Source organism: Pseudorca crassidens, chromosome 10, assembly GCF_039906515.1.
Source record: "Pseudorca crassidens isolate mPseCra1 chromosome 10, mPseCra1.hap1, whole genome shotgun sequence".
In the NCBI taxonomy this organism is placed as follows: Eukaryota; Metazoa; Chordata; class Mammalia; order Artiodactyla; family Delphinidae; genus Pseudorca; species Pseudorca crassidens.
The window spans coordinates 101,420,846-101,447,893 of record NC_090305.1 but is presented as its reverse complement, the minus strand read 5'-3'; the positions used below and the strand labels follow the sequence as shown (position 1 = coordinate 101,447,893).

The 27,048-nt window shown below is 50.4% G+C and overlaps 1 protein-coding gene across 3 annotated transcripts in view; it reads right to left on the bottom strand.

The window, feature by feature from the left end:
• HRH1 (histamine receptor H1) overlaps window positions 1-24,285 on the bottom strand; it is an 83,509-nt gene extending 59,224 nt beyond the window's left edge. For 2 of the 3 annotated variants that reach the window (XM_067755481.1, XM_067755479.1), the window contains exon 1: window positions 23,963-24,285. The gene's annotated coding sequence lies outside the window, so the exon portion shown is untranslated. Of the gene's footprint in view, window positions 1-23,027; window positions 23,470-23,962 lie in introns of all 3 variants that reach the window. The other variant, XM_067755480.1, reaches the window with a different exon arrangement.
• Between the last annotated feature and the right edge of the window lie 2,763 nt (window positions 24,286-27,048).

Genomic DNA, 27,048 nt, shown 5'->3' with positions numbered 1-27,048 from the left:
CTGACTTGGAGGAGGGTTCCCCCAGAAACCGCAAAGGACCCGAGGGGCTATGGGTGAAGCACCAACACCATCTGCCCCGGCACCTAACTAGGAAATTAGGGATCTGGGATTTGTACCCAGGTCTGCCCCCACAGCCCATGAGCTCCTCACCCTCTCCAAGAGGGATGCGTCCATAGACTGAGCTGGGGAAGTGCACGGCCCACAGGGGTGAGGATGACAAGCAGAGCTAGAGGAAAAGGAGGACGGTGCCCAGTGGTTGGAGAGCGTTATGAGCCTGGATCCCAAGGAAGACAGAAGAGGAAAAAGCAGGCATGAGGTGGGAGCTGGGGGCTATGGGGTGACGACAGGGTCAGGCGAGCAGCACCTCCTCCCTCCGTGGCCTGGAGCTAAATGCGGTCCAACCCCCTCTTCTTGGCTGCTGTGAGCTCTGGCTAGGGGGTGGAGGGACCCAGACAACAGAGACAACTACAGGATGCAGACGTGTTTGAAAGAAACCCCATGGAAGGCTTCTTCAGAGGGAGGCTGGATTGAGGCAGGGACACGCTGACTCCTGTCTCCATCTGCGCCAGTAGAGAAGCTGCAGTGTTTAAAGAGAGGCCATCAACAGCTGGTAAATCCCAGGTGACTGTGACTTGTTCCACTTAGTCACCCAGTACAAAAGGTCTGCTCTGACAGCAGCTCAGCAGGCAAAGTGAGTTGATTCAATCAAACACTCCTGCATTCTGCACTTATTCATGGCTGTGATGCACCCGGCTGGCATTATGTTGGACACCGGGGGTGAAGGGAAGGCACTGGGGGTCTTAAACATGAATCAGATAAGCTCTCTACTCTCAAGGAGCTCATCATCAAGAAAGGGAGACAGAGCAGGAATCACAACACAGGGTGCTTAGTGCCATGGTGAGAGTTAGGGATGGGAGCTTAGGAGCCCAGAAGAGGCAATACTCCCTTGTCCTGGAGGAGTTGGGGATAACTCACAAACAAGGTGAAGTTTGAGTTGGGACTTGAGGGATGAGTAGGAGTTTACCAGAAAGAATGAAAGAAATGCCATTTCAAAGTTACTTGGCTGATAAAGAGTAGGATTGGGGTTGTGCTTGAATCCAAGTTGTGCTCTGAACACTATACAATACTGTCTATCTTGAGACTCCCATTCCATTAATCCCCCAAGTTACAACCTTAACTTTTTAAAGTATGATAGAAATCATCCCCTTTCGAGTCAGTCCTGCTTGAATCCTGGCTTCACCACTCATTAATCATATGACCGTGGGCCCAGCTGAGAGTAAACTGTGTTCATTAATTCTTCACCCTTTTCTTACTTGGCTGCAGCCTTAGCCTGCCCTCTCCTTGGCCACTTTCAGGTTCACCAGGAGGTGGCACCTGAAGCTGTGGCCAGAGGGCCTGGAATTCACTGTTTGTTGGAGGGGTGGGAACTGTCGGTGCCACTGTGCCTCTGTAAACCTCAGACCCCCACCTAGCCCCACCATGCAAGCCTAGGAGAGTAGTTTCAAGCGGGGGGATGGGGGGTACCACCTTCTATAGTGCATCTGGAAACAGAGGGGGCGTTCTGAGTTATCACAATGATGTGGAAGACATAAGTGGCATTAGTGGGCAGTGGCCAGTGGAGTTCCACACAACGGAGCATTGTCCTCTGTCCTGCCACCTTCTAAACATCCCCCAGAAGACACGTAGGTGGAAAAAACTTGTTTATAACTATCTAAATCCACCCCCCAATCCATTTACATGTGAACACAAAAGCTCACTGCACAGCTTTAATCTGCTCTAAATTGTCTAAGGTTGCTCCGATGATATAAACTGAGGGAAGGTGATGTACTGTTCTGTTTGGAGCTTTCCCATCGGTTGAAGCACTTGATGGTGTTTGCCAGTTCAACACATCTGTACCCATCTGCACTGGTAGCTGTGTATTTACCCGATTCTAGATGTGACTACAGGCAATGACTGCTTCAGAAAATCTTCAAGTGTGGGCGTGCCCAAGCATTTATGTAGTGGAATATATATTATTATTTTATTACAAATGGCTTTCTGGGCTTCCTTGGTGGCGCAGTGGTTAAGAATCCACCTGCCAATGCAGGGGGACACAGGTTCGAGCCCTGGTCCGTGAGGATCCCACATGCCGCGGAGCAACTAAGACCATGCGCCACAACTACTGAGCCTGCGCTCTACAGCCCGCGAGCCACAACTACTGAAGCCCGCGCGCCTAAACCCCGCACACCACAACTAGAGAAAGCCCACACGCAGCAACAAAGACCAAATGCGGCCAAAAACACCAGAAACAAACAAAAAAATGGCTTTCCTTTTATTTCTCCTTTACCATGTGATTAGTGTATTACTATTTTCAGCATTTGTAGATAGATTATATGATCTATGCATGAACTGCATTTCAGGATTGTAAAGAGAGCATCACAATTTTTTATAAAGGTAACATTGAGACTGAAGGATTCAGACCCACTGGCCTGGTCTAGACAACTGGGAATCTATCCAATTTCCCTTGGGATGACAGACAGTACAGCCTAAGGATCAGAGCCAGGGTCTGGGAGCCAGAAAGACTGAAATTTGAAACCCAGCCCTGTTGCTTACTAGCTATATGACCCGGGGGAATATGTATAATCTTGCTAATTCTTAGCATCCTCATCTGCAAAATGGGGATAAAACACCCACCTCAGAGGGTTATAGTGGGGGTTATATGAGGTTGACTGTAGAAAGACACCAATTAAGTGTTCAGCGATAACAGAAGCTGCTGTCACCGTTATTGTTGCTGTTATTATCATTTCTCCAGGGAATCCTCCCCAGCTGGGACCCTGAAATGTGACCGGGCCTTGGCATCCCCCACTATCCACTGCCCACATCTAGTCTGGCTCAGCATGCTGATCTCCAGACACTGATGGGGGGATGGGTCCTGATCCGCATGAACCATGAAACTAAGCCTCCCCCATCGGGACCGTATTCCACCCAGGCCTGAATCAGGCCTTACCCTCTACTGAGCGTTGCCCTGGGTGGTGACGGGAGAGCAGGCTACCGCCCAATAGCTCCCTGAGTCTCCATGCTGGCTTCCAGCTCACCTTCCCCGCTTTTCCCATCGCTGCTGGGGCCCTGGTGTTCCCTGCGCTGAGCCCCTCGGCTGTGGGGGCAGCAGGGTCCACCCCCTGGTTCCAGCTTTGGCCTCTGAGCCTCCGGATCAGCCCCTCTGCACTAGGCCCGCCCCTGGCCTGCAGAGCTGTCTCCTTCCAAGGTTAAGCATCCACAGGGCCCTCACCTAGCTCTCAACAAACCACCAACATGACAGGTCATGGTGTATGAACTCTGGAGTGGGCGCTCGGAGCTGCCCTTTCTTTTCTTTTCTTTCTTTTTTTTTTTTTTTGTGGTACGCGGGCCTCTCACTGCTGTGGCCTCTCCCACTGCAGAGCACAGGCTCCGGACGCACAGGCTCAGCAGCCATGGCTCACGGGCCCCGCCGCTCCACGGCATGTGGGATCTTCCCAGACCGGGGCACGAACCCGTGTCCCCTGCATCGGCAGGCGGACTCTCAACCACTGCGCCACCAGGGAAGCCCCTTTCTTTTTTTAAAAAAAAAAATTTATTTATTTAGGCTGCACCGGGTCTTAGTTGCAGCACGAGGGATCTTTTTTTAGTTATAGTGTGCAGGCTTCTTAGTTGCGGCATGCGAACTCTTAGTTGCAGCATGCATGCGGGATCTAGTTCCCAGACCAGGAATCGAACCCAGGGCGCCTGCACTGGGAGCCCAGAGTCTTACCCACTGCACCACCAGGGAAGTCCCAGGGAGCTCCGTTTTCTTATCATCATTCCTCTGTGGTTCTCTCTGCCCTTCCACAGCAGGAATCCCAGCGTTCCTCTCTACTCCCTGGGCCTCTGCACTCAGGGACCCCAGGAAGGTCATGAACCGTGCATTTGGCAGTCAGAGGGAACTGATTCTTTCCCCCAAGGCAATGGGAACCAGCAGAGTTGTCAGAGCTGAGATGGCGCCCCCCAGCCTCATAAGACCCAGAGCTGCTTCTTCATTCCTCCTGTCTTTGGCGGAGTCGTTAGGAATCCCTAGAAGGTGATGGATGAAATCTGGTCTTGATCTAGTGCTGCCTGAGAGTACTGAGATGACATACGTGATGCCCACCCTGAAGAAGTTCACGGTCCAGCTGGGAGAGGCAGTCATGTAACAGATAACTGCGGTTTTGACATGGTCCCTGTTATGTGTGAGGTATGCACTAGAGGCCGTTGGCCTTCTTATGTGGGAATGGCCAACTAACTCTGCCTGGGCAAGGTAGGAAGGCTTCTGAGCAAAGTTAACATGGGAATGGGGTATTGAAGGATGAGCAGGAGTTTTCCAAGGCCTGGACTACTCTCAAGCCTCACCATCTATTTCTAAGCCCTACAATCCTGGCATGGTTAGCCCCTGCCTTTCTTCCTGAATGACAATCTTGGGGGAAGAGGAGATAGAGGAGAAACTGAGGAGGGAACACAACTCTTTACACCCAGAAGGATCCATGTTTGGACTGGATCCCAGTTCAGAGACATTGGCTTCCCCAGACTATTCCCAAAACACAAAAATCAGTATTTCCCAGAGTCCCAAAGAGCATGAATTCCTTAGGAAAGTCCTACATGTAATGTGAAAAAGGAGACTCCAAGATCAAATACATTTCAGAAACACTGAGTAAGCAAAGCCAAGCAGATTTTACTGCAGGACTTCTCAGAGCCTTTAAAGGTAAAATAAGATAATAATTTACATATTTAAAATAAATTTGATAACTAATAATTTAATAAATATTAAAAATATAATAATTTTACAGCTACCTTTTATTTGCTGTTTCCTAACGTGCAAGACGTGCTATGCATTATCTCATGAATCCCCATAAAACTTTATGTCATCAGTACTGTCATTATCCCCATTTGTCATTATCCCCATTATCCCCATTCAGAGAGGCTGAATCAACCCAAGTAGTGGAGCTCACTGCCCAAGATCACACAGTACATGGTGGAGCTGAGATTCAGTCAAGCTCTGTCCGACCCAAAGTCTCCACCCTTTCCTGGGTATTGTGAATCCCTAAGACGGGGATGCGATATACAGCATTTCCAAACTTCTTCAGCCATGGACCCTCCTTATACCTAGGGTTCCACAGAGCAACTTTGGGAAACACTGCTCTAGTTTGTTCCCAGAAGATTCACCAAAAGCAACAAAAGGACTTCTGAGGCTCTGCTTCTCTTCTTCCTCTGTGCTCCACAGCTGGGCCCCGGGTCCAAGTCCCTCAAGAGGCCCTCTGTGTTCACTCCAGGGGCTGGTGTGAGAATTAGGAGGGGTTCCCAGGAAAGGCTGGGATTCCAGCCGACAGCTCCTAATCTGTCTAGATCTAAACAGCTGACATCATTGGCCACATATGACCCACAGAGGGTTCCAAATTTCCATCCCAGCCAGTTCTGAGCTGCTGCTTCAAACTTAGCTGCTGCTTGATTGCCAGCAGACTAGATAGGTTATGAACTCAGAATCATTGAGCCACTGCCCACTCAGCAAGAAAAAGGATGGGCCCTCTGAGGCCTAATGCAGTTGACCAAGGAAGGCCACTGGCTGAACCCAGGCCTTGTCTTTCACACTTGGGCCCCTATGTGGCCTCTGCACTCATGTCTCCAGACCCTTCCCACCACCTCCTCACTGCTGGCAGAGGGGTCTTTCAACAGGCAACATTCAACTCGTTACTCCTTAGAACTCTTCTATGGCTCCCTAGTGCCCCCAGCAGAAGTCTAGATCACTGCGCCTGATTTTCAAGGTCTTTGGAGATGGGGGAGACTTTGCAGTCATTTCCCCTTTCTCAAGAGGACACGTAGATGAACGAATGGGGGCTGTCAAGCAAGTGACACTCACAAGGTCTGGGTGCCCCGTCCTTGAAGATAAGCCATCTCATGGAAGGAGCCAAGCAGCACTTGCTGACTCTCTTGCCCAAATATCTTTTATGTGGAGACTGCTTTTATCAAGGAGCAGAGAAAAGATTTCCCTTGACTGAATAAGTAAGAAAGTTGTGTTTAGATGTCCCACTTGCCCCTGCTTTAGATGAGGCTACCCTACCAGCGGGCTGGAAGCAGACTGGGGGACGCCCGCATGCCTCTTGGCACCACGTGCATCTCAATCTGTAAGGTGCATCCGTGTCACCTTGTTAAAATGCAGATTCTGATTCTGCGGGTCTGGGTGAGGGCTGAGAGTCTGCATTTCCAACAGTCTCCCACGTGATGGCAGTGCTGCTGGTCCTAGGACCACCCCACAAAGAGCAAGGTTCCTCCCACAACCCTTGGTCCCATGGTGACCCTGAAACTACCACTCATCGCCATTAAAATATTCCAGGTCCGGGGACTTCCCTGGCGGTCCAGTGGTTAAGACTCCACGTTTCCAGTAAAGGGGGCGTGGGTTCAATCCCTGGTCGGGGAACTAAGACCCCACATGCTGTGTGGTGCAAATAAAAAAAAAAATTAATTAAAATAAATTAAAATATTCCAGGTTAGACCAAGACAGGGAGGGAGGCGATCCCTGACAGCCCTGCTTACCTCTCTAGGAGGGTCCATTTGCCCCCGCCCCCTACCCTCAGGCTTTACTTTATGCCCTGGCAAAACCTAATCCCTTACGGTTTCCTGCACACATCACACTATTGTGGATGCTACGTTGCTCGGCTCAGGCTGTACCTTCTGCCTGTAAAGTTCTTCTCACCTTACTTTGCTGAATTAAGACCTATTCATCTTTGAAAACCCTGCTGGCATGTCCTCAGGCTGAGATCAGAGCCCCACCCCTCCACCGCTACCCCAGCTTCTGCGCACACATAACCCTTGTGAATGTCTAGACCATAACGCATATCTTACTATATGGAGACTGACCGAGTCTGGGTCTGCCTCCCCCCCAAGGCTTTAAGTTCAAAAGCACGGATCATGCCTTGTCCCCTCTGTTTCCTCGGTGCCTAGCACAGCTTGGCACACAGCAGGTGCACAATAAATGGTTGCCAAACTGATCCAAAGCTGGCAACATCGCTAAGGGAAGAGTTTAGTCGATTCTTTCCATCTCAAAGAAAGATGACTTAATTTTATACACAAAATGTGTGTGTGTGTGTGCGTGTGTTTTCTGCTTCCTTCTTTGTTCCTGAGTTTAAAGAAAGGTGTGAAATGATAATAACAGTAATGCAGTTTGCAGGTGCCTAACCTGGGTTAACCCATTGAATCCTGTGATGTGGGTCCTGCTATCAACCCCCTGGAACAGATAAGAAAACTGAGACTCACAGGCACCAGTGAGCTGTCAATAGCACCTGAGTGGTCGAGCACATGGGGATTCCAACACAGCTCTGTGTGACACCAAGCGAAGGGGCCCTTCTGCTGAGTTCCCAAAGCTGCAAAGCTTGAGGTCTGCATTGGAAATGGGGGAGGTGCAGACCTGACAGTGGTTACACGCTGCAGAGGAGGAGGTGGTGAGAGCAGAAGGACACTGGGATGGGGGACCAGGTCCTCAAACAGAGCTGTTCCTGCCTGCAAGGCAGTGAGCACCTCACTTGGACATCTATTCAGAGAGGCAGCCAGAAGCGCCATGGCTATGACCTGATGGAGATGGGGCGGGGAGGTTGTTACAAAGGGAAAGGCAGTGAATGCATCTCCTCTTGAAGAGGGATGGGCAGAGGAACAGGGATTCTAGAACGAGTCACATCCCACTCCAGCCGGCCCAAGCCTCAGGCGCCTGGGAGGTGGCCGCACGTGGCCCTACAGCTGGGCCCCTGTATTCCACACTCTCTACAGGAACCAAGCCTCCAGGGGAGCCCAGCAGCCTGTCTCCATCACCGCCTCGACGCCCGCCCGCACTCCATTCCTCTGAGCCATAACTGCTGTAACGAGCCAGCCGAGGTGAGCCGGAGGGTGAGCGTGGGAAGGATGTCCCCTCCCCAACACCTCCTCTGGGCCTCTCCTATTCCCCCATCCCTTGGTTTCCATGGCAGCGTCTGGCAACGAGGTGTCTACTTCAAAGTGCTGGCAGGGACGCCAGGCAGGAGCCACGGAGACACAGGCCTGGGGGTGAGGGCAGGGAGCTCTCATCTGTTGAGTGCCTACTCCGAGCGGGTGCTGTCCAAGACTCCACGTCCGTCGCCTCCCTTACTCCTCATCCCAGCTAGGCGAGGAACCTATTATTATCTCATTTTACAGATAAGGAGACTGAGGTACGAGGGGTAAAGGCCATGCCCAGGGTCATACAGCCAGTCAGTGGCAGAGCCAGGATTCAAACTCAGACTTCTGTGGTTGAAGCCCAGGCCTTTAATCACTTCCTGCCTCTTGGCCAGGGCTCAGCTGTTCAGGCTGGAGCTCTGCCTCGTGCCGCAGGCCCTTGGGTGAATCCCTTCGCCTCTCTGAGACTCTGTAAAATGGGGTGGTGAGTCCCATTGCTCGGAGGGGCTGGGAGGACTGAAGCACGTTGGGGGAAGCCCTGAGCTCCTGGCTGGGGTTCGGTAAAGGGCTCTGCTCCTCCATCTCCAACTGGAGAGACTCCCATCCCAGGATTCCCGGACAAGCAGAGCACAGCTGCCCGGATCCACCGGGAGAAGTCGGCCCGGAAGCCCCCCCGGCGTGCCGCCCCCGACCCAGTGCTCCTGAAAAGAACAGCTCTGGTCCGCTGGACATCCACTTTGCGCCAGGAGCCCCACTAGGGTCCTGCACACTCCCAGTGACCCTGGGAGGGAGACACGCTTACTGTCCTCTTGTTATAGAGCAGGAAACCCAGTGGTGGCACCCACACCGAGCACCCCAGGAGCAGAAAGGTCGGTACTTGCACCGACCTGGGTGACTGGAGGAAAGTGCCTCAGAGAGACACCCGTTACGTTCAGCTGTACCTTCAAAATAGACCTGCAAGCTGATCCCCTCCCTTCACGTCCACGTCATCCCCTGGCGTGGCTACCTCGGCCCCTGCTCAAAGGACGGCAAGCCTCCCTCGGAGGCCTCACTTGGCCACTGTGCCCTTTCCTTTGTGTTTCGTCCACACAGAGGGCTGGGCGATGCTTCTCATCACACACTTGATCCTGTCATCCGAGGTCCCAAACCCTCCGGTGGCTCACAATGTCTTCCGAACAAAAGCCAGGTCCTCACGATGGCCGACAAGGGGACATCCAGCCCTTGACCTCTCGGACCCTATCCCCTACACTCACTCTTGTTCACTCTGCTGCAGCCACTGAGGCTTCCTCACTCCTTCTAGAACATTCCAAACCACCTGCAGCCCAGGACCTTGATGTTCCCTCTGCCCAGAATGCTTCTCCCTCGACACAAACATGATTCAATTCCTCACATGATGCAGAGGCCATCCCTCCCATTCTCCCACACTGCTCATCATCAACAACTGCTCAACACCGCAGTTTACATTCATTTGTCGACGTCCTTCTTTCACAAGAGTGAAAGCTCTAGGAAGGCAGGACTGTCCATCTTGTGCATCCCTGTCCCTCACCACCTACAAGAGTCCTTGACCCCCATTCACGGGCTATCTGTGGAGTGGCCTGGGGCAACATTTTTGGGCAACCAGGTGCTGGCTAACTGAACTAGTAAGATTCTCTCTAGAAAGGCTGAGTGTGAAACGCACAAAGCAGCAGCAGTTGGTAGGAATCAGGGGCAGAAATCAAAAGCCATGAGGCTGCAGAAGCCAGGAGCCACGGAAACCACGAGGCAGCAGACATCATGGGCCAGGAGGTAGAAACAGGCTCCACCTGAGCAGGCATCTTTGTCTGCTTTCTTCTGCAGGAAATCCCAAGGGCCTGGAGGAGGACCTGGTGCACACAGGTGCTCAGTAAATGTTTGCTGAATAAATGAAAGGTGGAGCGGAGAAAAGAGAAGAGTTAGTTGGCATAAGCAGGAACAGCCAAAGTGGGGCAAGAAGTGGAGACGCCGTGGACACGGCTGCAGGGCAAACAGCCTCCAGGGGATCCAGACAAGCCTTCAGTCTCTGTGGGGCTTGGCAGTGTGATGGCGACACTGCTTTCTGTCTTTGCTACATCCCCCTATATCCAGGCAATAAGCCCCATTAACTGAGGCTAACTTGGACATGTCTCTAGTCCCTGCAACCCCAAACAACCTGCTAACAGGGAGGCCTCCCTGGAAGAGGCACCACTGAAGGGGGAACTTGGAACAGGCAACCCCAGACCCCTCTTCTTACTTTCTTTTTTTTTAAACAGCTTTACTGAGATACAATTTACATACCATGAGATTCACTTATTTTGCTATGTATATTTTATCACAATTAAAAAACCTCAGAATAAAACTCTTGGGGACTTAGGGTTTGAGTGGGCAGAGGAGGCAGGAGGGTCTGTTGGCAGCAAAGTCACAGTGATGAGGAAGCATGAGGTGTGCCTGGGGAAGGGCGGGGTGTCCCACATGGATGGGCAGATGAAGAGTACGGGGGTGGGGGTGAAGGGTGGCCAGGGCGAGCCTGCCAAGAGCCTATGTATAGCACTCTGGCTCGGGGGCTGGATCGGCTGTGATGAGCCCCGGAAGGAGAACGGGCTGCCCAAAGCCAGTGGTGGTGCCCGCAGAGGTCAGCAGAGCTGGGTTCTAGAGCCGGCTCTGCTGGTAGAGCAGGTGTGGCCCCGGGCAGGTCACCCTCCCTCTCCCGGCCCCTCGCTCCTCCCTCCGGCATCTCGCAAAGTCCCTTGCTGCTCTAATTTCCCCTAAACAAATGTGGTTAGGAGAATGGGGCTGGGAGCCAGATCTGGCTTAGAAGCCCAGGTCCGTCACTTTCCAGCGGCATGACCCTGGGTTCCTCATCTCTAGGACGGGGACCACAGTCCCGACCACACACGGCTGCTTAGAGGGCCAAATGGGGCAACAAACAGAGAGGGCTCGGCACGAGGCCCTCACATGCTGGCGCCATCCGTACCACCGCCTCGTGTTAGCCGATGCTGATGAGATGCTGAGGGCAATCCTGTAAACCAGAAAGCACAGAAGCGGAGACCTGCTCCCAGCTGCAGTGTTTGCAAAGTAACACTTAGTGCGTGGATAGACACACAGCTTGGTGCCTGGGATGAAAGGGAGTAAAAGGCATTCGTTAGAAAAATGCTTGGTTTCCCTTAGTGACCAAGGACGCAGAGAAAGCTCTGGGTGTTCAGAACTGGCATGGTGTCCTTGCTGTTACGGAGCCCAGCACCGATGGGGCAACCAGGCCCCGCATCAGCCCGAACGAACCTGGGGTGTCCATCCTGTAACTCACTCAAGCTTTCCCTTCAATCCACAGAGCCAAATGCTCATTTGATTTTTCTTCCCTGTTCACCTGTGTGTGTTTTTCTGCTTATAATAGAACACAACAACATCTCTGGCTATCAGTGAGCATTCAACATTGGAAACCCAAGGCTTAGTTTCATGACTTATTCCTACTATGTAGCCTGGAACTCGGGGAAAAAGGGTACGGACAGGGTCTAGCACCTAGAAACACCCTCTTTTTATATTTATAGGACGGACTGAACGGACAAATGCAACGTAAGCTACCAAGCGAAAAACTGGAAGGGTTACCTAGGGCTGAGCAATTTCCAAAAACACTTCAGGCAATTAGCATCTCACCGTGGGGGGCTTCCTAGCACAGAAGAAAGGGATCCAAGTATCTCGGTTCAAACCCCAGCTCAGCTAAGCTAGCTGTGTGACCTTGGGCCAGCCACTTAGCCTCTCTGAGCCCCTGTCAGCACTGTGCTTCCCCATCTGAGAACATCACATCCCACTTTGTTGTTATTCTTCCAGCGTCTGTCTTCATCACCCTGCAAAGCCAACGGCTGTGTCTGCCTGTCCACTGTAATGTCACCTGTGCACAGCAGGGGCACGATCCCTACGAACTCTCCAAATCCAGCTCTACCTTACCACTCCTCTGCTGCTGGCCCGGACGTTGCCTCTTTGGGCTTGGCAAAGATTTCGTTCAGCTCCAAGAACTTAAGTGAGGACTTTTTCTTCTGCAGGCCACTGGTCAAAGGCCAATGTCATTGTCTGACCCAGTAATGAACTGCAAGGCTGTTCTTGTTTCTGGCTTGATTTAAGAACTCCATAAAGGAAGCAGAGTCAGGTGAATGGTTTGATTAAGCGGAGAAGCTATATATCATCTACTCCCAGAAGAACTGGAGTGACTTCTACTAGGATCCCGATATCAGAACACACAACACAATCTATGTCTGTCCCCCTACGTGGCAGAGAAAAAGCAGGGGTGGATGAGGAAACAGCTTATCTTTATGGGCAAGAAGAGTTTTAGAAAAAAGAGGGGAAAAACACCACACATTTCCATCTCTCGAGGAGTTTACAATCTGCTGATGGAAAGAGACAGGTAAAGCAGGTATTTATTTTACATTATGATGAATGCATGGTGTCACAGAAGCACCTGGCCAGTCTGGGAGAGCAGGAAGAAATGAGAGAAGGGGATGACGGCCCTATAGATCCTTTCCTTGCCCATGCCCACCCCTATTACATCTGCTTCCCCTACACAGAACACCTCTCATGCCCCCTGCCCACCTTGCCCACCTTAATTGCTTCCTGTTACCCTCCCTACTCACATGCTATGATGTGGCCTGACCAGGTCACCTGCTGGATGACCACACGCCTTCCCACCTCTGCCCAGAATATCCTTCCTTCACATCTCTACCCCTCGAAACCTTATGTTTCAAAGCCCTGCTCACACTCATTCATTCTTTCATTCAAGAAGTATTTCTGAGGGCTTACTATGTCCCTGACACTGTGATGGGCACTAGGGATATAATGGGGAAGCCACAGCCCATGTCCCCAAGCTACTTAAAGCCGTGGGGAGACAGACAGTCACAGTAAGGAGTAATACGTGTGTGGTAGATGTGAGTCCAGAGAAGGGTCCTAGCCCAGCCTTGGTGGGGTGTGTTCACGGAAGGCTTCCTGGAAGAGGCTTCTGAGCCCTGACAAATGAGGTTAAAATGGAGAGAGGTGCCTATTAATGTACGTGAACCTATATAGTTATAATAATAGCTGACATTTATGGATGCTACTAGGAGCCAAGCACTGGGCTAAGCACTGTACACATATTAACTCCTTTTCAGTCCTTACAACCCTATGGGAGTGAGTACTGTTATCATTCCCATTGCCAGATGAGGAATCTGAGGCACAGAGAAGTTAAGAACTTGCTCCTGGTCACACAGCTACTAAGCGGCAGAGCCGAGGTTCAAACTCAGTGCAGCCCAGAGCCCAGGCTTCTGACCACTGCATTCTGTTGTCTCAGGCTGCCAGTGTTATTCTGACATTTCCTCTTTTCATTTAACCATGAACTCATCACAGACATCCTTCTAAATGGTGCAACCCAGGCCCCATTCTACTTAATGGCTGCAGAGGGAGGATGACACTGGAATTCGAGCAGGGAAGTGATCTGATCAGATTCTTCCCTGGGAAATAGGCAGGGGGCCACCTAGGGGCAGGGGAGCTTTCTTGGGGTCCTGGGGAGGGGGGACCAGGCCTAAGCTCAGGCTGGGATAGGGAGGACGCTGAAGGGGGCTGGGCTCCGGGAACATGACTGGGCAGCAGCACCTCTCAGGGGATTGTGGAAGTGGAAGAAGGGGTCCTGAGACCCCCCCCCCCAACCTTCTGCTTACAAGCCTCTTACAGACCCAGCATCTTTCCCTCTCGCCCCACCCTAGCCCGGCGTGTCTGATTCTCCCTGAGAATCTCCCTAAGCACACCCCAGCTGGCACTTCCAATTAAGAGTTATCGACCATTGGGGCTTCCCTGGTGGCTCAGTGGTTGAGAATCCACCTGCCAATGAAGGGGACACAGGTTCGAGCCCTGGTCCGGGAAGATCCCACATACCGCAGAGCAACTAAGCCCATGCACCACAACTACTGAGCCTGCGCTCTAGAGCCCGCAAGCCACAACTACTGAGTCCACGTGCCACAACTACTGAAGCCCACGTACCTAGAGCCCGTGCTCCACAACAAGAGAAGCCACCGCAAGGAGAAGCCCGCTCGCCGCAACTAGAGAAAGCCCACGCGCGGCAACGGAGACCCAAAGCAGCCAAAAATAAATAAATAAAATAAATAATTTTTTTTAAAAAGAGTGATTGACCATCAGTTTCAGTTCAGCTGACATGTGCAGGTGTGCTGCCTATGGAATTCTTAATTCATTGAATATTCTTTGCCCAGGAGGGTCACATCTATTCTATCCAAAGTGCAAAAAACAAAACAAAAACACCACAAGTTACCCAGAAGCACTGCTTTAACACCGTCCTCTAGTACCACCCCATCCAGCCCCACCACGTTTGGCCACCTGTCAGTCCTACTGCACCTGCTCCAACAGTCTTAGTCTGTCCACTTCTCTCCAGGGCCACCACCGCTGGTCTGAGTGACCTTCCTCTCTCACCTGGACGACTGCAATAGCCTCATTCCTGGTCTCCCAGCTCCACTCTAGCATAAGTTAGTCCACATCTCTAGCCTCAGTTTTCCTATCTCTAAAATGGGCACACTGACACTTCTCTCACAGGACTGTGGAGAGGACGGGGTGACATGATGAACCAAAAGCCCTGGCCGGGAGTGCCTTCTCAATAGATGACAGCTCCTTTCCTCCATCAGCTGGCTGGGAGGGATGAGAAAGGTGAGGGACTCTTCTGCTTTCACACTCTGCTGGTGCACATACGAAGCAGGCACCAGCGGCCTCTGCACATCCCTGCCTCTCTTGACCTCACTTCCCCAGCTACAGGGCTTCTTGCCTGTTTCCTGCCTCTTGTTTCCTTCCATGGAGTGGGAGCTCCTCTAGCTTCAGACCCTGGCCTCTCTCCCACTCCTCATTCACTCTCCGGGGCCCGTGCACGGTGCCACGTATTTATAAGAGAGTTTGAGAGATGAAATAGGCAAGTCATACTCAGGCTCTTCTGGGCTGCTCTTAGGAGCCAGCCTGCCTGCTGGGAGCCTGCATCCGACTGGGCTCTCAGTCAGCCGACGGAGCCCAGGAGAAAGACCTAGGCTCTGCAGGGACCCAGCCCTGCCCACCCCTGGGGCAGACGGGAAACCCATCCGATTCTAGCCTTCAGCATTCGCCAGCCCACACGCTCCAGTGTCACTCGGATCAGCAATAACGGTGACGTTTTGTTCTCCGGCTACCTTGCTTTTTGTCTTAATACTCAGCTGGTGCAGAACTCAGGCCGGGCAGAGGAGTGCTATTTACTGGCCCCTCCCGCCCCCCAACAGGACTGAGCAGCGGGAGAAGACCCTGTCCGCTGTTCCTACCTTGTTAATGGAGATTCTCAGGGCCTCCCTCATCAAGCCCGGTGCTCGGTGCTGTGAGAACCAATCAATAAATGACTGACAAATACTTACTGAGCTCCTGATACAACCGTGAAAATAACTCATCTTTGCTCAGTGTTACTTACTACTTTTGAGATGCCTAAAAAGCATTTTCAGGTACTCGAACGCTACGAAGTGCTGGTATCTTCACCAACTTGGTGGTCTTTACTGCCATTTGCATGATCAGGGCACGCCCTTGTCTTTCAGGATCTAGCTGTGAACTCACTTCCTTCATCCAGTAAGTTTTCATTACACACCTACTAGGTGCGAGGTGCTATTAACGAAGGCACTGCAGGTATAGCTGTCAACCAGGCAGATGACACCCCTCCACTTCTGTACTGGCGATCTGGTAGCAGTGACGAAGAAAATCAACAGACAGGGACTGGATTGGGCAGGGGTCAAAACGGGGTAGTCGGGGAAGGGCTCTCCAAGGAGGGAACATCTGAGTCCTCAGTGATGGGAAGGTGCCAGCCATTGCAAGACCTGGGGGAAGGGGCTCTCAATAACGCTGTCAGTGGTGGTACTATTATTAATATTAGGATTCCCCTTTTACAGATGTGGAAACTGAGGCCAGGGAGGTTAAAATGCTTCCTCCGAGGCCAAAAAGGTAACTATTTATGGCACCAGGTCAAAACTCTGAAACCCCAACCATTGCCACCAAACTCACTTGCCTGTAGGTTCTAGAACTTTTAAAAAGAATCTTAACCTCGGAGGTCTTCAACAAAGTAGCATGCGGCACACCCTCACAAAGGCTCCAGTTTAATCTGAGAAAACATCTTTACACAAAAACACTCATCACACAAGGTGGGTCACAAATTAATATATAGGATTAAAACAGTTTCAAAAATTTTAAATCCACTGGGATTTATTTTGAAACCTGACAAAATGACCCCCAATTTCTTGGGGGAAAAGAAATCCATGTAAGATAGTTATTTATTCATCGGTTTGTTTAATAAACACCTACGAGTTGCCAGGTTCTGCTGTCAGTGCTTTTCAAATATTAATTCTTTCAAACCTCATGACTCATTTAATACTCATAACAATCCTGTAAGTTAATACAGTCACTAACCCCACTTTCTAATCGACGGAATCAAGGCAAAGATAGGGTGGATGGCCTGCCTGAGACACACTGCAAAGTGGGGGAGCCAAGAGCCAAACCTACGTCGTCTGGCCCTGGAACCTTTGCTCTTTGCCGTAAACTGAATTTACAAGTATCATTTACACAATTGAATTTATAGGTACGATTACATTTTGTCTCTTTGTCTCTTTCTACCTGACATGAACTTGTTTTCAGAAGGTCTGATTTAAATGCAGAATTCATGGTTTCCCCCAAATTTGCTGTGGGAAGCCCTCGACAGGCTCTTGGAAAAGCTAGACCATCATCCTCCAGGGAGGCGGAAACTAGCTCTATCAGGGGCCCCTCAGGGTGGACGTGCCATAAGAACAGTTAGATGCTTCGGACCAAGGAAAGAAAACAGGCTTCCACTGGGGGCCAGCATCAACAGTCACACTGGCAGACACTCGGGATCACATGTGTGCAATGGCGATGGAACTGGGCTTCACTTGCACTGGGGGAAAGGGCCAGCAGGATGGGTTTATTTAGTGATGATTCTCTCCAGGAACAGAGAAAAGCCATCTAGTAAATAAATGAAGTCCTTCTAAAAGAATAAACCGAGTGAGAACTGACTAGAAAGTTTGAAAGAAAGAAAAAAAAGAGAGAAAAAGAAGGGGAAAGCAGATGCCTTTGGGAGCTGTTAACTTTTATTCTCCGCAGAGAATCCTCCGAGCAGCATGGCACAGACCTGCACTGCTCTCCTCCACCTGCCTGGCGCCCAGCCAGCGTCTGCCCTGGTCCTGCCATGACCCTGTCTGATGCTTGGCCGCCCGAATCAGCAGAAAGTTCAACACCTGAACAGCTGGGAAGGAGACCCGTTGCTGAGGAGTGGGTGTCCAGGCTGCAAACCCTGAAATAGAAAACCGTGTGAATGGTGCTCCCTGGAGTTGTACGGCGCTGCAGCTCTGCCTCTGAAGATGCAGAGCAATTGAGGATCTGACGCAGGCGGCAGAGGCGAGGAAAGGAAGAGCGAGCCAGCAGATGGGATGGGGACAACTAGAGAAATACGTGAAAAGAGAACTGAGTGAGACCTTCATCTCACACCCAAACCCAGACAGGTTAGACAGTGGTAATTTACTGTGAAAGATGAAACTATTAAAACAATTCACAACTAGAAACCTTGTCTCCCTAGTCTGAATAATGGAGGTAAGAGTAGCTACCTCATGGCCTTGTTATGGGGATTAAGAGAGATGATCCACCGAGCTGACTCCCTGTGCTATGCGGCTGCTTCCCGCTAGCTAGCTACCTTACGTTTGATAAAGCAGAAACCAACACACCATTGTAAAGCAATTATACTCCAATAAAGATGTAAAAAAAAAAAAAAAGAGAGAGATGATCCAAATTAGCACAGGGCCTCATGTTTTAGTAAAAGAGGATTGAGGAATGATTTAGCCGAGAAACTTGCCCAAATCTAGCCACCCTGGGGGTCAGAGGGAAATGGCTGGAGGGGTGTGGCCCCAGGTCATAATCTGGTGACTTCAGGCAAACTGATATCACAGAGGGGGAAAGAGGACGTGTGCATGGATGGAGTCAAGTCCCTTCATCGCGGGCACCGGAGAGTAGTAATTCACAGCATACACTGTCTGCAGACGCAGCAATTTTAGAAACAGGAGGAGATGGGTACCAGACTTTCACCCTGGGCTGAACTTCCTTCATCTGGGATCCTTGGCTGGAAGGACCCTACCCAGAGCCCAAGGCGGGCTCTCCCCACAGCACTCAGGACACCTGGGTTCACAGACCCTGCCCACTTCCCCCTGAGGCAGCCTGAGCCTCTCCCTGTTGGAAAGTTCTGCCTTGGACTGAGCTGAAACCAGCTGTCCTCCCCACCCTGCACTTAGCTTCCACCCACTGGGGATCCTATTGGTCCATTCTACCAAACTCTCAACAAGAACACCACCCAGCTTACATAATCTCTTCTAGAGAACCAAGGAAATGGGAACACAGCCCACCTTGTTTTATGAGGCCAGCATAACAGTGAAACCAAAGTCTGACAAGTAAACACCAAACAGGAAAATTGCCAGTGAATCTCACTCATGAACTCATGATGTTAAAGTCCTCAGCAAAAAGGTGATGAGAAATAGCCCAGCAAAAGAGATGCAACAGGACAACCCAAGTTGGGTTTATTCCAGAAATGCAAAAATCAAGGTAGTTCACCATGTTAACAGATTGAAAAAGAAAAATCACGACCATCTGAGCAGAAGCAGGAAAAACATCTACTTCCATTTATGACTAAAAAGGAAAGAAACACTTGGCAAACTGGGAATAGAAAGGAGCTTCTTTAATCTGGTAAAGATTATCTGCCAGGGAAATTCCCTGGCCGTCCAGCGGCTAGGGCTCACCGTCCAGCGGCTAGGGCTCACCGTCCAGTGGCTAGGGCTCAGCGCTTTCACTGCCGGGACCTGGATTCAATCCCTGGGCAGGGAACTAAGATCTCACAAGATTATCTACCAAAACCCTAGATAAACATTATACCTAACTGTCAAATGTAGACAGCTCTTCCATAAGAGAGAGAGAGAGAGAGAGAGAAAAAAACCCAAAGGGAAGAAAGGATTGGAAAGGAAGAAACAAAACTTATTTGCACCTCCTATAATTGTATACACAGTATCTCCAAAATAATTTACAAATACATTTTTTTGAATTAGAAAGTTTAGCAAGATTTCTGCATACAAAATCGATGTGCAAAATATTTCTCCAAAAAAGCAACCAACATAGCATAATTTTTTAAAAAATATATGTGTAGATAGATATAGATATACCATTTACAATAGCATATAAAATATCAAATAACTAGGAATATATCTAACAAAAGATGTGCAAGACCACCAAGGGACATTAGGAAACTGGACCTAAACTGTATCCTAAATAATGAAGAGAGATACCATGTTCATGGAAGTCTAAATACTGCACCCTCCACCCCCAAGGGGCAATAGAGAGCTCAGCAGGAACACCTGGCAGAACAGAGTAACCCGGGCTTATATTCTACCTCCTGTTGCTTCTAAAATGTGTGACTCTGGTGTGTTTGACCAAGCCCTCTGAACCCCAGTTTCCTCACCTGTAAAACATGGATAGCCATTCCTGTCTAGTTGTGAGAAGTCAATAGATAATAAAGCACTTTGTGGGGGGAGAGGAGGGATTAATTTGGAATTTGGGATTAACAGAAACACACTACTATATATAAAATAAATAAAGAACAAGGACCTAATAGGAAACTATATTCAATACCTGTTTTATATATATATATATATATTTGACTGAATCACTATGCTGTACACCTGAAACATTGTAAATCAACTATACCTAAAAAAAAAAGAAAAGAAAGAAAGCACTTTGCAGAGTGTTGTATAAAAACAGGGATTCTTATGACTAGCATTTTTGCCCCTTGTTGGTCTAAGGGTAGGGAAAAAGCTCTCTCTCCCAGATTAGCCCAGCTGTGTCTTTGCTTTTGCTCATCAACTTGTCATCAAAGGCACTGTCGAGTGCTTATTCTGTATACAACATTTTTTTCATTCAGTGCTCACAGCAACCTATAAGACGGGTGCTATGTTAGCCCCATTTTACAGATGAGAAAGGTGAGGCTCAAACAAGCAACCTGTCACTCATATATTCATTCATTCATTCGACATTCATGAGCCCCTTCTATGTACCAAGAGTTGTGAATACCCTGGTGAGTAAGTTGGCCATGGTCCCTGCTCTTTTAGAACTGATAGTCGAGGTGGGAAGACAGACAAAAATCATACCACAACTAACAAGCTGGCAGAACCAAGATTCAAACTCAGGTCTGCTGGACATGAGAATCCATGCTTTTAACCACTCCCCGAGGTGCCTTCCTCAGCCTCCTCTGCTCCATCCTCTCTGTTGTGATGTAATGGTTTCTAACATCCACTCTGCTGGCAGCAACAAGTTTCAATGGGTCTTGCCATCCAAGCTGCTGCACAGATTGAGAGCTGTCAGCTTCGATCCTGGCCCATGTGATTCTCATGCATTACCACCGGAGAATTACAGCAGGGAAGACAAACGCATAAAGAGGAGAGGCATCCTGTCCCCCCTCCCCCCAGCATCAGCAGCACTGTTCCCCATGAGCGTGCGCCTGAGTCCTCTGCCACCATTAACGGCAGAAGTGAGTCACTTATAAGTAAGATACAGGAGCTTTAGTATAATCACATCCCGAGATTCAGAAATGCTCAGCGTCACTGTGAAAGGGAGAGCAGCAGGTGACTGGGCTTGAATGATCCTCTGCCAGGTACGTCTTTCAGATAAAACGTCTTGGATCAGGTGCAATTACAGCTAATGCCCCGCCTGAATGCTAATGAGAATTACTTACAATTGCCTGTAATTCTTTGCCATTTACACTACCTGTTTTATTCCTTTTCTTTTCCACCCTGGCATTAACCCTGAGAAACAGGGTTTCTAGAAACCTGAAACTAGAAGATATGATTAATGGCCACTTTGCAGATGAGGAAATTGATGCTCAAGGTCACTCAGCTCAAAGGGCCAGGGCTGGGGTTCTAATCCTGAGCTTTTTTTACGACACCATTCTGTCTTTAAGGGGGAAAAACCCCCAGAACTCTGGATATGTCTTCTCCACCTGGAAGGTGCACAAAATATCAATCTGAAAGGCAGCTGGGGTGGCGTGTTCTGCTGACGTCCTTGCGTTGGTGAGGACAGGGCAGACCTTATGAAATGAACTTCATACCTACCTTCTGCCTTCCCACAACCATCAAGAGGCCCACACTTGTCCCTGAGAAATGACCATGAAGAGAGAACCTGGGCAGAAAGGTAAGAAGAATCCTTCTCGTGCCCCACAAGCCAGAAAACTGTCCCAAATCCATGCCCCTCAGAAACATGCCAGAGCATCAAGTTCAAGGTGCAGTGTGAAGGAGTGAGGTTTGCCGTTAACAGTGGTAATCATGGTAATGCCCAGCGTTTGCTGAGTACCTCGCAGAGCACCAGAAGTTTTAAACAAGTTTGCACTGGTACTTGAGGTTTTAGGCTACTTAAAGCTTGAGTCTACACTAAGACTTCTTACATTACATCTAACACTAGACTATTCGCACTTTATAGACGAAAAAGCAAGAGTCTTAAGGAGATCGGGCAGGCAGCTCGCAGGTGGCAGAGCCAGGTTACCAAGCGGGGCCTGTTTGACCTTAACAGTAACAACAGTGACAACTAACATCTAAATAGCACTTTTATGTACTGCCTCATAGAAGTGTATTGTATCTAGGTGCTTTATGCGCATAAACACAATTAGTTCTCTCACCAACCCAGTGAGGAATGTGCTAGGAATACTCCCATCCTAAAAATGGAACAGAGAGGTGTAGCAACTTGCTCCAGGCCACAGAGCCCATAAGTGACAGCTCTGGGATCCGAGCCAGCTCCAGAATCCACACTTTTGATCTCTTTGCCATCCCTCCTCTTTGTTATAGAAAGGCCACACCGCTTCCACCACAATCCTGGATGGTAAAAAGGAAAGCGCAAACAGGAACATGGAATTCTGAGAGAGTCCGAGGAAAGGAAGATCAGGTACGAGTTCTTCCTACCTCGGACAGCCAGCCAAGGGGGGAGCACTCCCAGCCCAGCACTGTCCAAACTCCTCTGGGCTGCAGGGGCTTGGAGGCAGCTCCTGCCTCCACCCAGCTCTGAAATCATGTTCAGGCAGTGCAGAGCCATCTCCACCCTCTATCCTGGAGGGATTCTCTCTCACACATGAAAATGGTATCAGGCTTCCCTACAGACTTTGCCTCCATCAGGGGAAATACCTCTTGAGACAGCAGGGTAGCCTCAGGCAGCCTCAGGCTTCCGTGTGAGGGTCCAACTAGCCCTGGGTCAGATTAGGAAATTTATGTGGGGCTGTCAGGGATTCCTGTGAGTGATAACCACTCAGCAGCAGGCCTCCTACACGACACCTGTCACAGAGAGAGGAGAGCGGTGCACGGGCATCAGGGACCCTGTTGCCTGGCATCTCTCTATTTTCATCTTTGCTGCTGCCAATCACAAGCAGAAGGGACCTAAGGTCCCATTTACAGCCTGAGTGTCACTGACAATCTGGAAGGAGTCAAGGAAAACCTGTGTTCAAATCCCAACTCCTCCACGGACCACGTGGGCAACCCCAGGCAAGTTATTTAACCTCTGCGCGCCTCAAAAGACAATCTGTTCAATGAGCCTAGTAATAATAGTGCCCACTCTGCAAGGCTGCTGTGAAAACTAAGTGGCATAACGCATAATGATACTCTGACGGGTCCATTCTCTCTCTCTCCCAGTCTCTGTTCCTGCCTGACTCCAAGATTAAAGCTAAGATTGGGGCATTCAAGACCTCCCTATCAGATCCCCAGCCCTGCTCTCCTTCATGCTCTGGAGACACGCTCCATCTGTGCTCCAGTCACAGGGACCTAGCCCCCATCATGGAATGAGTGCCCCAGGTACCTTCCGGCCGGGGGACCTGGTTCACAAAGTACTTAGCCCCAGCACCATTCCTTCATCTTCGGGCTCCAGGCCTGAGGCGGGAGCCCCCTGCTGGAGGACAGCAACCCTGCCTGGAGCATCTCACATTACCAGCTCCCAGGCGGAGCGGACACCTCAGAGAGATTAAGGGATTGGGGTGGGGTCTCTTTGGGGGGCGGGGGGGAGGGGAGAGTCACCCAGAGAAGGAAAGAAGTTTCCGCGAAGAACTGCTGCGCTTCAGCTCCTGACTTCCTTGGCTCCTTCCAGAAAAATCGAGAGTAGCTTCTGGAATTTGGCTCCTGTCACCTGAAAGGGCAGCCCCAACGGGCTTCTGCCGCCAGAATCCACTCCCTGACAGTAAGGGCCACTCATCTTTCCACAGGATCCTCTGCGAGGCACAATGAGGCGGTGGTGGTCCGCCCCGGGTTTGCAGCCGTGCTGTAGGAGAGCGTGGGCAGTGGTCTCCACACTTCCCACACCAGACCCCTGGTGACGCTGAACCTGGGGCTTGCCCGCATGTGATTAAGTGGTGTGGGTCAGGCTGACCTGACCCAGAGGTCAGGTTCAAAATCCTGGCTCTCTCCTTGACTCGGTGGTGCTCCTGGTCACAACTTTCCCTCTCTGAGCCTCTTTCCTTCTCTGTAAAATGGGTATAATAATGCCGGTTCATCAAGTTAAAGGGAGAACCGAAAGAGATCACGGATACCCAGTGGCTGGCATATTCAACGCACTCAAGAGATGGGCTCGGACTGTGGGGAACATCAAACTCAGAGCCTAGGGCAGCTCTGGGAATAACGGAGACTCGCCCCTCCTGTCGGAGCCAGAGGCAGACGCCTGGGGCGCGCACGCTGGCGAACCCAGGCAAAGCCACAGGTGTGTGCGCGTCGGGGCGGGGGCCAGAGCTGGGTATCAGACAGGGTGCCGCGGAGCCAGCCGCGCTCCGGAACCCTACCCGCGCCGCCCACAGTCGCCAGGGCCCCGGAGCGCGCCCACCCAACGCCGGCGGCTTCGGGAGCTCTGCGGCTCCGTGGGGATGCCCAGACCCAAGCCCGGCCACGCACAGCCTCGCCCCGCAGCCGCGGCCGCGCTCCAGCCCCTGCCCGCGCCCTGCCCGCTCTCCGCTCCGACTCACCGGCGCCGGCTCCCGGGAAAGTTTGGTGGCGAGGCGGCCGCGGCAGCCAGGCTGCTCGGTGCTCGGCTGCGGCGGCAAGAGCGCCGAAGGAGCGGACCCGGAGGCGGGGCGCGGTAGGAGGAGCTGCCGCCGAGGGGCGCCAGCCCGGAAGGCGGGAGGGAGGCGGAGACCTGGGCCCCCGGGCCTGCAGTGCCCCCGCCTCCCGCTCTGTGCTCCTAGGCCGCCCCCCTCTCCGCGCACGCTGGAAGGGGAGCGAGGGGGCGCCACGGGCTCGGACCCCTTCTCCCACACCTGCCCCAGGGTCAAAGCTGCTCCCGCAGAGCGCCCCGGCCTCCGGCTCTGCACGGTGCGGAGGTTCCTGGGGTCTGGAGGGAGAGGTTGAAAGCAGGATCAGAACCCTGGCGAGAACATCCTCCCCGCCACACACACACACACACACCCACACCCGAGGGCAGACAAAAATAGATGAGTCAAAATAAAGAAGCAGAGAGAGAGAGAGAGTCAGAGATGCGATGATGTTTGGCAAAGTGAACCACAGCCCGACTGACAAAGACATCTAGTGACACCCCACTTCTCCGTGTCCCTGCCAGAGAGGCCAAACTAGGAAAAGACAGACAAAGCCAGGCAAAGACTGGGATTGACAGATAGAGACCCTACCCCTAGAGCTTCCACGGGGAACTAGAGAGACCCCCAAGGTCTAGAACCCCACACTCCTCAGCTGTTTCTCCCCAGCCGCTCAAATGAGCTCGTTTCAAAATTCAATGTGTTCCAATTAGCATCCTGAAGCGTAAGGATGGGGGTGTGGTTCTTCTGCAGGTCTCCTCTGCCCTGACTCTAGGAGCCTGAGAATTCTTACCGGCTGCCTTCATTTCCAGAGCTGGGGAAGAGAAGCAGTTTCCCCTCTCTCCTCAGCGCCAGGAAAACTCCACTGGAACCGCTCAACTGTTATCTTATCTCAACACTCCAAAAGAGACACTCAAACTGAGTGGGAGAGGTGGGTGTTTTTGAAGGAGGGAGGGAATTCCCTGGCGGTCCAGCGGTTAGGACTCCGTGCTTTCACTGCAGGGGGCCCGGGTTTCATCCCTGGCCCGCCTCGCGTCCAAAAAAAAACACAAAGGAGGGAACTGGGAGGGGTGGCTGTGTGTGAGTTTGGGGATATTTCATTTGATGGGGGTATCTTAGCGTCTTCTGAATAGAGGGAAATTCCACTCAGTGGTGGTGAAATGGTGTAGAGCCAGTTTGAGGCCCAGCTTCATGAGCTGTGTATGGTACGTGAGTGATCTCTCTTTCCCACCTCAGTGTCCACATCTGTGAAATGAAGGTTAATTAAAACAGCTGCCATTGTGCCATGCACTTTTCTAAATGCTTGCAGGTGCTTACTCATTTAATCCTCACAACACCCTGAAAAAGCAGGAACTATTATTATCACTCTTTTGCAGAGAAGAAAACTGGGGTACAGAGAGGTTAAGCAACTTACTCAAGGTCACACAGGAGAACTGGGAATCCAACCTATGCAGCCTGGCTACAAGATCCAAAGTCGTAATTACTGTACTGTAATCTTCAACTTGATGGGGCTGCTGGTAAGTTCCATGAGGTCATTTATGTAAAGGACTTAGCAAGTGCTCCATAAATGGTAGCTCACAGACCACTGAGCCTGTCTACAAGGTGGGGATTAAAGGGCTGATGGTAATGCCCAGAAATAGGAGACTTTGGATTCTGGATAACTGACAGACCATGTTACTATCCTGGGCCCCAGCTCTGACTTTCATGAAACTGAGAGGCAAAGGATTCCCCATTTGTTCCTCTGACCAGCCCCCTGTGCATCAGCATAACCCCACAACCAGAACTCACCCTGAATCCATAGTAAGCCCCCTCCCATTCCCTGGTGAGTCTCCAATTTTACACTTTACCAGACTGATACACCCTTTGGAACTGAGTTAGCACTTGTGGTAGCAACTGTTATAAACTTTTTAAATTTTTAAAAATTTTTTATATTTATTTTTTTATACAGCAGGTTCTTATTAGTTATGCATTTTATACACATTAGTGTATATATGTCAATCCCAATCTCCCAATTCATCACACACACACACACACACACACACACACACACACGCCACTTTCCCCCTTGGTGACCATACGTTTGTTCTCTACATCTATGTCTCAATTTCTGCCCTGCAAACCAGTTCATCTGTACGATTTTTCTAGGTTCCACATATATGTGTTAATATACGATATTTGTTTTTCTCTTTCTGACTCATTTCACTCCGTATGACAGTCTCTAGATTCATCCACGTCTCTACAAATGACCCAATTTTGTTCCTTTTTATGGCTGAGTAATATTCCATTGTATATAGGTACCATATCTTCTTTATCCATTCATCTCTTGATGGGCATTTAGGTTGCTTCCATGACCTGGTAATTGTAAATAGTGCTGCAATGAACACTGGAGTGCATGTGTCTTTTTGAAATATGGTTTTCTCTGGGTATATGCCCAGTAGTGGGATTGCTGGGTCATATGGTAATTCTACTTTTAGTTTTTTAAGGAACCTCCATACTGTTCTCCATAGTGGCTGTATCAATTTACATTCCCACCAACAGTGCAAGAGGGTTCCCTTTTCTCCACACCCTCTCCAGCATTTGTTGTTTGTAGATTTCCTGATGATGCCCATTCTAACTGGTGTGAGGTGATAACCTCATTGTAGTTTTGATTTGCATTTCTCTAATAATTAGTGATGTTGAGCAGCTTTTCACGTGCTTCTTGGCCATCTGTATGTCTTCTTTGGAGAAATGTCTATTTAGGTCTTCTGTCCATTTTTGGATTGGGTTGTTTGTTTTTTTTCATATTGAGCTGCATGAGCTGTTTATATATTTTGGAGATTAATCCTTTGTCCGTTGGTTCGTTTGCAAATATTTTCTCCCATTCTGAGGGTTGTCTTTTCATGTTGTTCGTGGTTTCCTTTGCTTTGCAAAAGCTTTTAAGTTTCATTAGGTCCCATTTGTTTATTTTTATTTCCATTACTCTAGGAGGTGGATCAAAAAAGATCTCGCTGTGATTTATGTCAAAGACTGTTCTTCCTATGTTT